This window comes from Mus musculus, chromosome 15 (genome assembly GCF_000001635.26).
Source record: "Mus musculus strain C57BL/6J chromosome 15, GRCm38.p6 C57BL/6J".
Classification (NCBI taxonomy): domain Eukaryota; kingdom Metazoa; phylum Chordata; class Mammalia; order Rodentia; family Muridae; genus Mus; species Mus musculus.
Genome location: NC_000081.6, coordinates 6,863,239 through 6,877,332, shown reverse-complemented (window position 1 = coordinate 6,877,332; position 14,094 = coordinate 6,863,239). Strand labels below are relative to the sequence as shown.

Sequence of the window (14,094 nt, the reverse complement as noted above, 5' to 3'; positions counted from 1 at the left end):
GTCATTTAGGAAACTGGGAAGGAAGAGGCAAATGTCAGTCATGGGAAGGATCCTGTGACCCATCAAGTTCTTGTGGACAAGTGAGAATGAGCAACCCCACAAGGTAACAGAGCAATGAGAATTGGGTATGATGGCATGCATGCCTTTAGCCTCAGCAGAGGCAGGTGGGTCTCTGAGTTCAAGGCCAACCTCATCTACCAAGTGAGTTCCAGTACAGTCAGGGCTACACAGGTGAAACTCTGTCTCGAAGAGACAATGGACAATGACACTGGAAAAGCAGGGAGGGCTTCCTTATAGAAATCAGAAGGCAGCCAGAGAGCCAAGGATGGGGTCTGAGAGAAGGATAACATCTGTGTTCCTGCCGTACAGTTATATCAGCACCAAGCAAGGATGGAGATTTCAACCTTCAGCTTAATAAGCCACTGGCAGTTTTCATCTTTTTGTCCGGGTTATTTTCCGGCCACTTTTAAAAACTAACCTTTGGCATGCAACCTGTGAGAGAGTATCCTAGGCTGACCCAGCAGCACAAATGTGACAGCATTTAACCTCAGAAGCCTGTCCTCCCACATCTCTGGAGGCCAGGAGAGTGAGGCCAAGCAGTTATTGGCGTAAGCTCCTTCTCAGCGGCTCACAGGACAAACTCTTACCTGCCTCTCTCCCAGCTTCTGCTGGGTGTCAGCAGTCCTTGCCCTGTGTGAGATAAAATAGGTTCAGAGTCTGTCTTCACAGGCGTACAGTGTTCATTCATCCTGGCGGTTCATGCCCAGATGCACATCTCCTTATAAACACGGCCATCCCTGTGTTAGCCCACGGGGACCTCTTCTTCATTCAATTAACCCCGAGAGACCACTGTTTCCAATTATGGTCCCTCCCATGCTGGCCTTTGGTGAGAATTGGGGAGGATTGCACTCATGTGTCCACAGCCACTCGGATGTTGAATAAAGGAACACATATAAGAAGTTAGAATGGGACAAAAGTAAATGAATTAATGAACTAAATGAAGTCACTACTTTTTTTTTTTTTGGACAAGCTATCATGTAGACCAGGCTGACCTGGAGCCTACAGAGATCTGTCTGTCTCTCAAGTATTGGGATTAAAAGCATGCCCTGCAGGGGAATGACATTTGAAATATAAATAAAGAAAATATCCCATAAAAGAAAAAAAAATAAAAGCATGCCCCGCTACTACATTTTGACATAGTCTTTTCCAACAATACTATTAATAGGAGTCTAAATTAAGTGGATATTCATCCAAAGAACTCAACCAGAGAAGTTCTTGTACATCCATGTTTATTCCAGCACTGTTCATGGTGGCTGAGCTAGAGAGCCAACACAGACGCTCAACAGTCAAACTTTTTTCCTGACACATAGAAAAAAATCATATTACTTATAGGACAATGAATGAAATGAAGATAATATCACTAAGCAAATTAAGCCAATATCAGGGAGAAAAATATCACCAGGTTTTTTTCCCCTTATTTGCGGTTCCTAGATTTCATATAGATACATAAGGTTATGCAATCAGGTATGACACTGAAGTGGAATTAGAACTGGCTTGGGGGACACTGGTGGACAGAGAAAGCGGGGGAGATCCGCGGGAGAATACATTCTATATACATGCACGGAAACCAAGAGAATTCGCTCTGCATACATGCATGGAAACCAAAGGCCGTATTAACCCGATGCAGGAAACACCTTGCTCAACTGACACACCCGCACACCATTTTCACAGATAAATAGAATCAAAAAGCCTTTTTAATGGGTGAGAACTTGGCTCCACACTGCTCCCGCGGCTGTTCGCACGGCCACACTAATGGGCTCATTTAAAATAAGTAATAATGGCTATGGCAAAGGAGCACACATTATTTACTAGACACGATGTGCCTTTTTCTAATTCTCTTCAAATATTTGCTGTGTGCTCCAGTCTTTCAGGCACCATTAGGTATTAGGTATTTAGAGGAGTACTATCTTTAATAATAATAATAATAATAATAATAATAATAATAATAATAAAAGATCCTTCCCTGAATTGTCATTAGGGAGGAAGAAAAAGCATACACAGACACGAAAGTAAGGCGTTGTAACTAATATTTCTGACATTGTTTTGAGGTGTCCCAATACCCCAGTTACTTATTCTAAGACTGATTTGTGGATCCGCAAGTTCTGATCTATAGCCATTTCCCTCAGTCTCCTTCCATTTGTGACTTGTAGGTAGTTTCCAAATGTGAACTGAACTATAGCTTGGAGCAAGGTATAGTGTGCAAGTGGGCGGTTCTCCAGGCTTCTTGGCCTGGCGACTGGTGGGAACTTGTTGCCACACCTCCTGTGGCGATAGTTTTGTGCCAGTTCCCAAAGACGACGTGGCTGTGGACATTTTACCATGCAGCCATAAAGAGAGGTCAAAAATGTCTTTCAAGTGCCCGGTTAGTAAAGATCTGATGGCGTTCTAAGGAGAGAAAGGAACTTGGATCTTCGTGGACAAAGAATTCAGGTCTGTAGCTGAAGGAGGCGTGGCCACACAGGGCGTTTCCAGGTCCTGTAGAGGAAGCACAGTTCATAGATCTCTGTTCTAACACGTCTGTCTTGCTCTGAACGCCGAAAGTCAACTCGATCACAAGTTTGATCCAACAGTTTGACATTTCAGGTAATTTTCAGACGGAGCGCTGGGGTTGGATCTCCCAAGCAACACAATTGGCTCTGTGCAGGACACCTGGCACGGGGCACTGGGTCGCAGCTCGTCCCCTCTCCCTCCAGGAACAACGATGCTCAAGGACCAGCTTTTCCTCCCAGGCCTCTCCCACTTCCCTTCTCACCGGTGCTGCCCGCCCGGTCCCGGGAACCGCGCCCGTCGCAGGGTCCCGATCGTTCCCCCCTACATCCCCTTGGGACCAGGAGCAAATTCCTGTGGGTCCCAGGAGTGCCAAAAGTGCTCAGCGAGACGGGAAATTGCAACAGTACTTGGCCCCTCGGCCCTCCCCCGGCGCTTTCCCGTAACTCCCGCCCCTGGACACTTGCCCCGTAGTTGATTCATAGCTGGGGCGCGGGGCCGCCTCCACACGCCTGGACAGACGTCCGCGCCCGTTCCCCTGTGAGGCCGAGGACCGGCAAGGCTCCGGAGCAGGTCGCCAGGCGGGTGAGTACGGGACCCGTGTGCCCGCGCTGCCGCCTCCATCCACTTTCCGACGGGCGAGCCGAGAGCTTTGCTGCCCCGCGCCTCTGCCCTGTCCTGCGTTAGTTTTTGCCTCCCGAGACTGCACTCTCAGGAGCCGCAAGAGGTTGTGCCAGAAAAGTGCCACCTAATTGGTGGGCAACTCTAAAAGACTAGATACTCTCAGCGTGCACGTCGCTGGGACACCAGTCCAGGCCTGCTTTGAGGTTCACCGTCCCCTGGCCTCTCACTCAAGCAGCTGGGGAAACACTTGCTGAGTTAGAACTCCCATTTGGGCCAATTTGGTTTCTCTCACAATACCCCGTGGGAGTGGGAGTTGATGGTTTCCCCCAGCCTCTTGCTTTCCAGTCCTTAACTCCCACCCGTCCCTGTCATTTCTCCGGGACTAGGTGCTTCCCTCTCCACTCAGAGAAGAGCACCCCACAGCCTTGGGGGCAGAGCTTCTATGCGGGTGGGGAGAGCAGGTACCACCTCTCGAGCTGCTTGAACGGAAGTGTCACCACTAACAGGCAAGGATGCGCATAGGGGTCAGTGTCTCTGAGAGTAGGCACCAGTGAGATGCTGAAACGGGAGCGTGAATACAGGTTCCCTGTAACAGTTCTTGACGGGCCGCTTGTTCACACACTCTTCATCTTCCCTGCCTGCCTTGTGAGTGACCAAGGGCACAGATATAGGGATTACTTTCAGACGGACAGATGCTACCTGCCTGCAGGACATGGTGAAAGCGCTTTGCGATCAAGCTGTTTTTCAGCTCAGGACTCGTGGACGTGAGGATGGATGTAAGCAAAGCAGACAGAATTGAAAGTGGAAGCTAGGTGCAGACCAAAGGCATTCTGCTTTTGAGAGGTGGTGGTGGTGGTGGATGTCGGGGGAGACCGTGTGTGTGTGTGTGTGTGTGTGTGTGTGTGTCTGTGTGTCTGTGTGTCTGTGTGTCTGTGTGTCTGTGTGTCTGTGTGTCTGTGTGTGTGTGTCTGTGTCTCTCTGTGTGTGTGTCTCTGTGTGTGTGTCTCTGTGTGTGTGTCTCTGTGTGTGTGTGTGTGTGTGTGTCTGTGTCTCTCTGTGTGTGTGTGTGTGTGTCTGTGTGTGTGTGTCTCTGTGTGTGTGTGTGTGTGTGTCTGTGTCTCTCTGTGTGTGTGTGTGTGTGTCTGTGTGTGTGTGTCTCTGTGTGTGTGTGTGTGTGTGTGTCTGTCTGTGTGTGTGTGTCTGTGTGTCTGTCTGTGTTTGTGTGTGTGTGTCTGTCTGTGTGTGTGTGTGTCTGTCTGTCTGTGTGTGTGTCTCTGTGTGTGTGTGTGTGTGTCTGTGTCTGTGTCTCTCTCTGTGTGTCTGTGTGTGTGTGTGTCTGTGTGTGTGTGTCTGTGTGTGTGTCTGTGTCTGTGTGTGTGTGTGTGTGTGTGTGTCTGTGTCTGTCTGTGTGTCTGTCTGTGTGTCTCTGTGTGTGTGTCTGTCTGTCTGTGTGTGTGTCTGTCTGTCTGTTTGTGTGTCTGTGTGTGTGTGTGTGTGTGTGTGTGTGTGTGTGTGTGTGAGGGGGCAGGTCTGGAGGGGCAGCGATATCCCCAATAGGTCCTAACCCTGATGTAAACAGACTTGGAACGGGTTCAGGTTACCTTTTACATCTTAGTTTCAGTTTTCTTGTTTACACAACAATACAGTTTCCTATAACTTTTGACCAGGAACTGTGTGCTTCATTTTAAGCGACTTTATGGCAAATAGTTAGATGACAGACTGGAGACTTCACTTCCTTGTCTCATAGCCTCTCTGCTATTCTTCCAATACTAGGTTTTTTTCCGGAGTGGGGCTGAGGTCTCTGTACTGCTCTGTTTTGCCTGGGATGAGTCACAGGAGTTCCCCAGTTGACCTGTGTTTGAGAATCATCCTTGGTCTTTTTCAACCACACCTACATCTGACACCTCCTGGGAATATCTCAGCACAGTGAGAGATGTTCCCAGGCTAGGAAGGTCGACTACTTTCACTGCTGGGTACAGCTAGGTCAATGCCACCACTGGCCTCTTTGGGGCTCTTGAGTCCCGTTCTGTCTCTTGTCTGTTTTTCATCAAAGGCAGAGAGAATGTGAGAGAATGGGCCTGGTGCTAAGTGTCCAGAGGAACTTAAGCCACAAGAGCACTCACTGTGGATGGCTTTCCCTGTCTCCTCTTCATCTGCACAGCCCAGAGTCTACCTGTTCCTATCCCCCACCCCACCCTCCACCCCATCCTCTCCTGCCTGGGGACCCCATCTCCAGTGCACAGGAAGTCCGTGGGTGTTGATGTTTTTGTTTTCCTTCGTCCCGGGAAAAGAACCGAGTCTGGCACACTGGTACAGTTCTGGAAGAGTGGCTGTCCACCATTGTGCCGGTGTCAAGGTTGGTGTTTTCCCCGTGGGAACTGGGCTGAATGTTTACAGACGCTGAAAGGAAATCAGAGTGTGCACTCTCGGGCTCGTTTATGGGAACAGTAGGTTTGGCCCTCTTCTCTGGACAGGAAACCTTTCCTAGAGAGGGGAGAATAAAAAACAAAACAAACAGCACACAGTGAGATGGAGCCAAAGCACACAGCATTTCCTCATCTTTCTTGAGAAGACCCCTCCCTAAAACAAACTTTCTTGTCCCTCCCTACCTGTAGCTGACCCTGGCTTCACAGTCTTCCTTCCTCCACACTTTATTCTCTGGCTTCCCAGGTCTTGCTTACCTTAGATTATCTTTGAACTGGGTTGCTTTGAAGTAACCCAAACAACAACTCTCCTTACTCTAACAGTGGAGAAGTGGCTGCAGCAAGAGCCTTTCCTCACGGCTGTTACCAGTCTGAAGTGGACAGGCAGTAGTAGAGTGTATTATTTCTCTCTGTTGTGACAAATGATGGAGAAAAAGCAACAAAAGAGAAGAAACGTTGCTTTTGGCTCATGGTTTGGGAGATTATAGTCCACCATGAGACAGCTGGTCACGGTGTGTTGGCAATTAGGGAGGAGAGGAGGTGAATGTTGTTGCCCAGACAGCCTCTCTCCCCATCCCGCTCCCCATTTCCATCCCGTAGGAGATGCAGCCCTATGTAGGGATAGTGCTGTGACACCCTGAAAGACTCATCCAGAGATGTGTCTCCTGAGTGATTCTGAACTCAGTCAAGCTGGCAATGCAGATTAACTATCATGACTTGACCACTCACCAACTTGACACCCTAACATCACTTCTAAGTCATAACGTGATAAATATCACTCTAAGATACTTTTATTTATAATGATTTGAAGGACATATCTACAAGTTTTTCAAGTATGTCTACATATGTAAATTTCCTAACTGTAGTGTGGCGCTTCCTGCTTTACAGCCCAGGTTGGAGAGCTTTTCCCACACCTGTGCATGATATTTTGCCAAGGGTTTCCTGCTAACCTTAAGCAAGATAAAATTTATTTACCCTCTCCCTTAGTGATGGCTGTTTTGCTTTGAAAACATATTTAAGATTAACAACAATGCCTCAGGGAAGATACTGCATTCATCTTTGCTCTCAACTATGAATATTGCTGTGGAGTCGAACCCCAGGAGAGCTGTTTTGAGGGCAAGCATCTTACAGCACACCTCTGCTTCATAGATCAGTGCACATGTCAACATGTGAAGTTTGGATACTCCTTACCAGGACAAACACAAATAGATGTGTTTTCAAACTTGGGAATGGATGAGACAAGGCAGCATTTTATTTTACATTTTGTTACTTAGTATTCCAATTTACTATTTCTACATATTTATGAACCATCTGTGTCCTATGACGACTAGGTCACACCTTTACTCAGTCTTATATTGAGCTGTTTCCTCTCAGTCTTTAAAAAATTGGTTACCTTTATTTATTGATTTATGGGTGGGGAGGTTGTTTATGCTACAGTGGACAGGTAGAGGCGAAAGGAAAGCTTTGGGGAATTGGTGCTCTCCTTCCTCCATGTGGGACCTAGGTAGATACCTGTAGTCACGGAGCTATCTGTCCGGCTCGGGGTTTTTCTAATTTTATGCACTGTAGAAACTCGGCCCTGTCTCAGATCATAATACTCCGTGTGCAGCAGACAATGCAACGACTTCTACCACAAAGCTGCCTCTTCTCATTTTTCTTTAATCGTGGGACGAGACACATATCACAGCAGTTACCATCTTAACCACCGTACGTATAAAGCTCGCTGCCATCTAGGGTGTCCACAGCTCTCCAGCACCCCGTTCCCGAGCCGAACCGGAAATGGAACCACAAGTTTGAGGCATGAAATAGTCACTTTCTTCCCTCCTGTTCTCTGCATCAGCCAATCCTCTCTGTGTTCTTAGCTGGACCGATGAAGGGCTCTCATAGGAGTGCAGTCACGCGGCATTTGTGTGTCTATGTCTGTCTCATTTCGTGTCACACTTTTTAAAACCCCACTGTAGCAGCTATTGGTCTTCTCCGTGATTCTGAGGCCGGCAGCACTTCACTGTCTATCTATCTCCTTCCTCATGCGCTGCTGTGGTGACGATCCTCTGCTACACAGAAACTGTAGGTACTGGCGTTATCAGTACTTTTCGTGATTTCTGGGCTTTGCCTAATTTGGGAAAGTCTTGGTCACTGAAAACTTAAATGATCTTATTTCTGCAAATACTTTTACTAGTTTGGTTTTTATGTCATAACATTACACATCGTATTTCTAAGAAAAAATGAACTGAAGATAATGATGGGACTTAGTTCTTTCCTAAAATTCTACATGGTTCTTCCCATGCTCTATTTATTTAATGCTCTATCATTCAAAACTCAGCTTATGCCCTGTGGGGAGGGTGTATAAAACTAAGGATAAACTTAAACTCAGAACTCCCTCCCCTGCCCTCCTGAATGCAGAGATGCTTGTACCAAGGTGAACTTTGGTTTTCATCATAAAACCAGTTATCTCTTTGTACCCAGCCTGTTTCTGGCCTGTGTTCTTCCCAGTGATCCTTGAGCTTCTTTCCTGTCAATACCATGATGCTAAGTACTGGAGCTTTAATAGAATATTTATAAGTCTAAAATATATATATATATATTTTTCAAAATAGATTTCAGAGATGTTTCTCCTACATTTTTTTACTATTCTTGTAAAGTTCCTAATCTGTTTGGTTTAACAAAATTCGGTGGGAATGTTTTTTACCGAGTCTGCAGTTATCAGCAGGGATTTTTTTCCTCACTGTCCACTCTAATATGAACACCAAGCATGGAGGAGACAATGGTGTATAGGTAGGGGTTGGCCTTTAGCAAGTGGCTCACCTGGTTTCAAGTACTAACTTGATAGGTGACAAGCTGTGTCACAGGGCAACTTACCTTTGACTTACATTATCCTTAGCATCCTTGTTTGCTTCTAGGGATAGTAGTAGACTCGCCTCCATAGGGCTTTTGGAAAATTCATCCTCTAGCTCACTTAACAAAGCAGCAGGCAAAACATTGGTCTCCAGGACACAGTACCTGACAGCACTTTCACATCTCAATGTATAGCCTACATTGGGCTGTTCTGGGTGTCTTGCTGATAGTGGGAACTAACCAACCCTAGTCTTTATTTATCGATAGTATTCTAGAAAACACACGTGTGCAGTAAATGCTGGCTGTAATACAGTGCCTCAAGCATCCACATGCTGTTCAGTCACCAGGGGTTGTGGCTTATTTGCCAATTTCTCTACCAAGTCTACTTTAAAGTGTGCCCTGGGTTTTTCACTCCGAACAAGCAATCACATGGCTTCCATGACCTCTAACATAACCAGCCACTGTCCGTCCTCAGTCCACATTTTTTAATATATAATCTTTCAATGAAGTCTAAAATTACATTGCGAGTAATTATACTTCCTATTTGCGATATGCGGGGCTGACGTGCCGTATAAGCTGTTTTCTTTGATTATTGCATGGTAGGTGCCGAGCACACATCTCAGTCGATAAAGTGATTGCTGAGAAAGAATGAGTCCCTGAGTTTGATCTTCAATACCTGTGATGTAAAACAAAGAAGAGAAAAGCCAGGCAGGGTGACAACGGCTTCTAATTCTGCTGCTGTGGAAGTAGAAACAGGCAGCTAGATCCCTGGAACTCACTGGCCAGCCATCCCAGCCTAAATCATCTAGCACTTAGTCCTAATGAGAGACCCTGCCTCAAAACGCAAGGTGGATAGATCCTAAGGAACAACACCTAAGACTGACCATTGTCCCCACACACACGTTTACATATATAGCCATAACTAAATTAAGATATTTTGGATTAATTTAACTTCACATATACATTTAGCGTCTATTCCTCAGAAGAATGGAAATATGTTTTTCCACTCAGGACACGGTTTCTTATTGCAATTGGAATGTATTAGTTTAGTGTCTGCACTGAGGGCCTACAAGCTCACAGGTTTTAAACATAACAAAGGACATACCCTAGGCTTATTAGGGTCCTAAAACTTGTTAACCTCTTTCAGAGCTGCTTAGTTGCCATGGCTTAGAATAAAATCAGAAAACAAAGTCAGCTAGTCAATTCTCCTGGCATATATGGTGCAAATGTAACTTTTTAATTGAAATTCTCAAAAAGTAAACAGAGTAATTACTAACAAAAGCTCGCAAAGGAGGATTAACTAGAATAAAGGTCATGCGTCCAGAGAAAAATGTAGATCAAAGAAAGCAAAAACCCTTTCAGAGCACAATGAAAAGAAACCTATAAAGAAGAAACTGGGGTGTGAAGTATCAGTTTAACAGTTCTAAAAGCAAGCAAAGAGACCATGCTGAGAGGAAAGAACAGCTAATAAGGGGAAGGGGATATGCAAAGAAAAATAGAGAACAATAGCGATGAAAGAAAGAAAGAAAGAAAGAAAGAAAGAAAGAAAGAAAGAAAGAAAGAAAGCAAGCAAGCAAGCAAGCAAATATATGTGCAACTAAACTTCATTAAAAACCGATTCAAACCCCAACAGTTACACCCTGTTAAATGAGTACATTTATTACATTATTTAATACACACGCATGCAGGAATGCACACCCGCACAGATAGTGAAGAGGACCTGTGTGGAGGACTGCTTCCAGACAGGGTGCTATGCTTTAGCTAGAATAGGGACAGACCTGTTGAAGCTGCTTCTCGGAGGAGTCCATTGCAGGAGGCTTAGCTTCGTCACTCATCAGTGGATACAGTCAGTCACGATGCCCAATTGTCAGGCTCTGTAGGACGGAGCTCTGAGCAACCCTGCAGCCCAGTGCTGTGCTTTTCCTGCAGAGAGGCTCCAGTGCAAATGCTGCTCTGAAGCTTGCTTGTCCACTAAGTATCTTGGAAGACTCCTTTATGTCAATACATATGTCTACTTTAACCTCCTCTAACACCGTGGAGATTCCCCTTGTGGGATGCCTGGTATTTAACATTTCTGGTTCCTCTGAATGGTCATATGATATATTTGCTTTATCTGTAGGGTAAAATCCTAACAATATAGCCATAATTGGTTCTGGATCAAGTCAATGCACACTGTAAGCTAATGGGGTCAATATGCGAGGTTACCCTCCTTGATTCTCAATGAGCAGTATGATGTGTGTGTCTTGAACACTTACTGGTGAACAGCATTGGTGATCTCAAGAGCATTGCTATCTCTGTTGTTGCCCAGACATTTGTGTGTACAATTATGGCTTTCCTTGTTTATTGTAACTGTTTTGAGACAAGGCCTCACTGCATAGCTGTGGGCTCTCCTAGAGCTTGTTATGAAGATCAGGCTGGCCTCAAACTTGCTGTAATCCTCCTGCCTCTGCCCCCAAAGTGCTAGCATAACAGGCATGCACCACATATCTATTTTAAGTTGACTTTTATTAATTCCCACTAATCTTTCTTAATTTCTTTTTTTTTTAGTATGTGCTTTTTCTTCTTTTCTTGAATTACATTTTCCTGTTTTCTATAGCTGTTTGCCCTTTAATCTTATTTTTAGCAGATTTCTGCATATTGGGAACCATAACTCTTTATTGTACATTTCTAGTTAATATTAAATCTTAAAAATGTGTGTGTGGGGGGGGGTCAGGAAAGCAACCTTTATCTTTACTGCTTTACTGATTTTTGGTTTTGTATGATGGCTGCGAGATTACAAAAAAAAAAAAACCAAAAAACAAAAACCAACAACAAAAAACCCCAAACAAACAAAAAACAAAAGAAAACAAAACAAAAATACCCAGACATGTTTTATTGAGCCGCTTTTGTTGGTTTCTATCTGGAATGTCTTTTGCTGGAAGGAGTAGCAATAATGATAAGACTCACTGGATTTACTATGTGAACTGTCTCTTAATCTCAATCCATTAATCCTCCTGTCTCTACACTAATATAGCCTCTTTCATTCTCATTTACAGAAGAGGCAAGAAAGAGCTCTCACTTGGTCATACAGCAGCTAAGTGGTGCTTGACCCTATTAGTCTCCTATCACAGTCCAGGACAGGGCAGATACTCCTTCTTATTGTTCTAATATCATTCATGGGAATAGTATAGCTCTTCTTAAATGATTTTGATACCACATTTAGCATATACTAAATTTCTGCATCTCTTTTAATCTGGAATATTCCTTGGATTGGGGTTTCCATTTCTTCTTTTGGCTTCACCAGTTCAAAGCTTAGAGACTAAGCATTAACTAACTGAAGCTGAGGTCACACATCCCAGAAATGTTTAACTGAACATTGAGTTAGAACTAATTCAGCTCCTTAAGACAGGATTTGCTTTACGAACTTGGTGGACAGATGTTATCCACTGGAGAGATGCACAGTGGGGATGGAGAAGGAATTCTGAAATCTCCCAGGGGCATTTGTCCTGGGGGTGGAGTCTGAGCAGAAGGGAAACTTGAGGGTGGGGCTGGGGTGAGGTGGGGCTTCAAGTCATCAGTCTTATAGAGAAGCGATGAGAATCCTTCAAAGGGGCTTCCCAATCCTAATGGCAGTGCCCTTGAAAGAGGAGACGATGCAGAACCTCCTCCAAACACATGCCACTCCGCGCTGCCGCACAGAGCTCGCGATGTTGACTTCCAATGTTTCCTCGTTGAGGTTGAAACCGATTCTTGCTATGATTTCAATTTTTAGAAATTTGTTGAGACGTGTGGTTTACCATATAACCTCTCTCGGAGACCATTCAATTCTAAAAAAACGACTTTCTACCCCCCCCCCCCCCACACACACACGTAAAGAGAGAGACATAGACAGACAGACTGACAGAATGGCATTTGCATGTGATAGCAGTGGCTCACCGAGCCAGTTTTTAAGAATTTGGCAACACACCCAGGTTTGAGGAAGCAAAGGACTGTTGCCACTGCTGTGTCTCATGAGGCTTATCTGTGGTAGAGAAACTTCCCAGGGATATCTTAGTCGTGCTGAGCAAGTCATCCTGGTATGGTCCTCGGCGGTACGTTTAGTACCTGTGTAACATTCACACGGAGAGTCAGAGAGCCTGGAGTGAGAATAGGAGTGTGCAGATACGGTTTAAAGAGCAGCCACGACCGCCAAAGAACACAGTGAAGCAAGCAAGATTTTCACACATGTGAGGTGTACTAGGTTGATATAATTAATCGGAATCCCAAGATGAGGAGAGGCATGGGGAGGGGGCAGGAGTGAGTGGAGGACAGAGTGTCGGTTGAAACATGCCTAGCAGTTTCTCCAGCTCCCCAACCCCTGTGGGCCAAAGGTTATGAACTGGGTAATATTTGGTGACAGAAGATAAAAAGATCTAAAAAGAAATTAATTGGTGTTTTTCATTAAAATAAGTTGAAAGAGGAGAGGAGAAGCTGGGAGAAAACTGGCGTGCATTTTTCTTCATTTCCCAGATGTTTCCTGAACGGCAGCTGTGTCCTAGGACTCTGGTGCATGGTGTGTCTCAGACACAGATCTGCTCTCTCTAGTGCCACGGAGTCCATTGATATTGGGGAGAGGCGAAAACCAACAGATTCGGGGGAAAGGACTTAGCGGTGCCGACAGACACACCCCTCGCCATCGTCTTCTTAGTGAAAATGGGGAGTCACATACTGCTGAGAGCAGGGAGCTTCTGAGGCCGCTGTGTGAATTTGAGGCTAGGTTCCTGGACGTGTTGTACCCCGAGCAGTGGGGAATCTCTGCTCCATAAGTAGGTACTGGTCTACCAGCCCACACACCCTCCTAGCCACCCACAGGGCTCATCCTTGAGAGTGCTGTATAGCTAAGCTTACCCTGGGTTTTAATATTTCTCTGCATGGTACATGTGCAGTCAGTGGAGACAGCGTAGGCCGTGGAGTACCCCACAGCTCTCAGCTTGGACTTTGTCATATTTGATTTCTGCCTTGACAGTCATGTAGCCCCATGTGGTACTTGGCTTTCTTCTACTGATACAGGAATTCTGTATATTTAGCTGGCTGCTTAAGATCTTCTCTTGCAGATCAAACTTTCATCTGGAGCTGAGTTTCGGATAGACTCCCAATCCATCCATTTGATCTTCTGCCTTGCTAAATGGGGGCGTTAGCCAAAGGGCTTGAGCTGAAATTTTTGATGGTTCATTTGGTCCCCACCCCATGGCTTATCAGCCCTGCCTTTGAAATCTCGCCCTAACACCACCACACTTCCACAGTCCAACCCTGCCCTCTACTCTCACCCGGACTGTTGATTCTGACACTGCTGCTTTCTACTCCTGGCCCCCCATTTCTTTCTGCATCTCTTCGTCTCTGCTCTGTGTTCATCAACCCAATATACCTCTGTAGTTTCCAGTGCCTCACCATGGCAGCCCACAGGATTCAAATATGCCTGCTCTGCTCTGCACAAACTTTCAATCTCATCCCAGGACTTCCTTCCCTGCTCATCTGCTCCCTTCAGCCACATCTTTCTCCTATTTGTTCTTGATCTTCTGGCCTTTCTTCCTCCTCCTTATCGTCCCATCAAAACAATAGGTGACATCCTCAGAGTAGGGTAATTTGGGAAGGCTCTATTACCAGGCATAGTGCTCCTCCCCTGACCACCCCCACCCCCCCAAGGTTC

The 14,094-nt window shown here is 45.6% G+C and overlaps 1 protein-coding gene across 4 annotated transcripts in view; it reads left to right on the top strand.

Annotated features, from left to right (window-relative positions):
* Positions 1 to 2,364: 2,364 nt before the first annotated feature.
* Positions 2,365 to 14,094, top strand: part of Osmr (oncostatin M receptor) — a 61,401-nt gene continuing 49,671 nt past the window's right edge. For 2 of the 4 annotated variants that reach the window (NM_001310469.1, NM_011019.3), the window contains exon 1: positions 3,020 to 3,132. The gene's annotated coding sequence lies outside the window, so the exon portion shown is untranslated. The other 2 variants (XM_006519973.4, XM_030248385.1) reach the window with 2 other exon arrangements.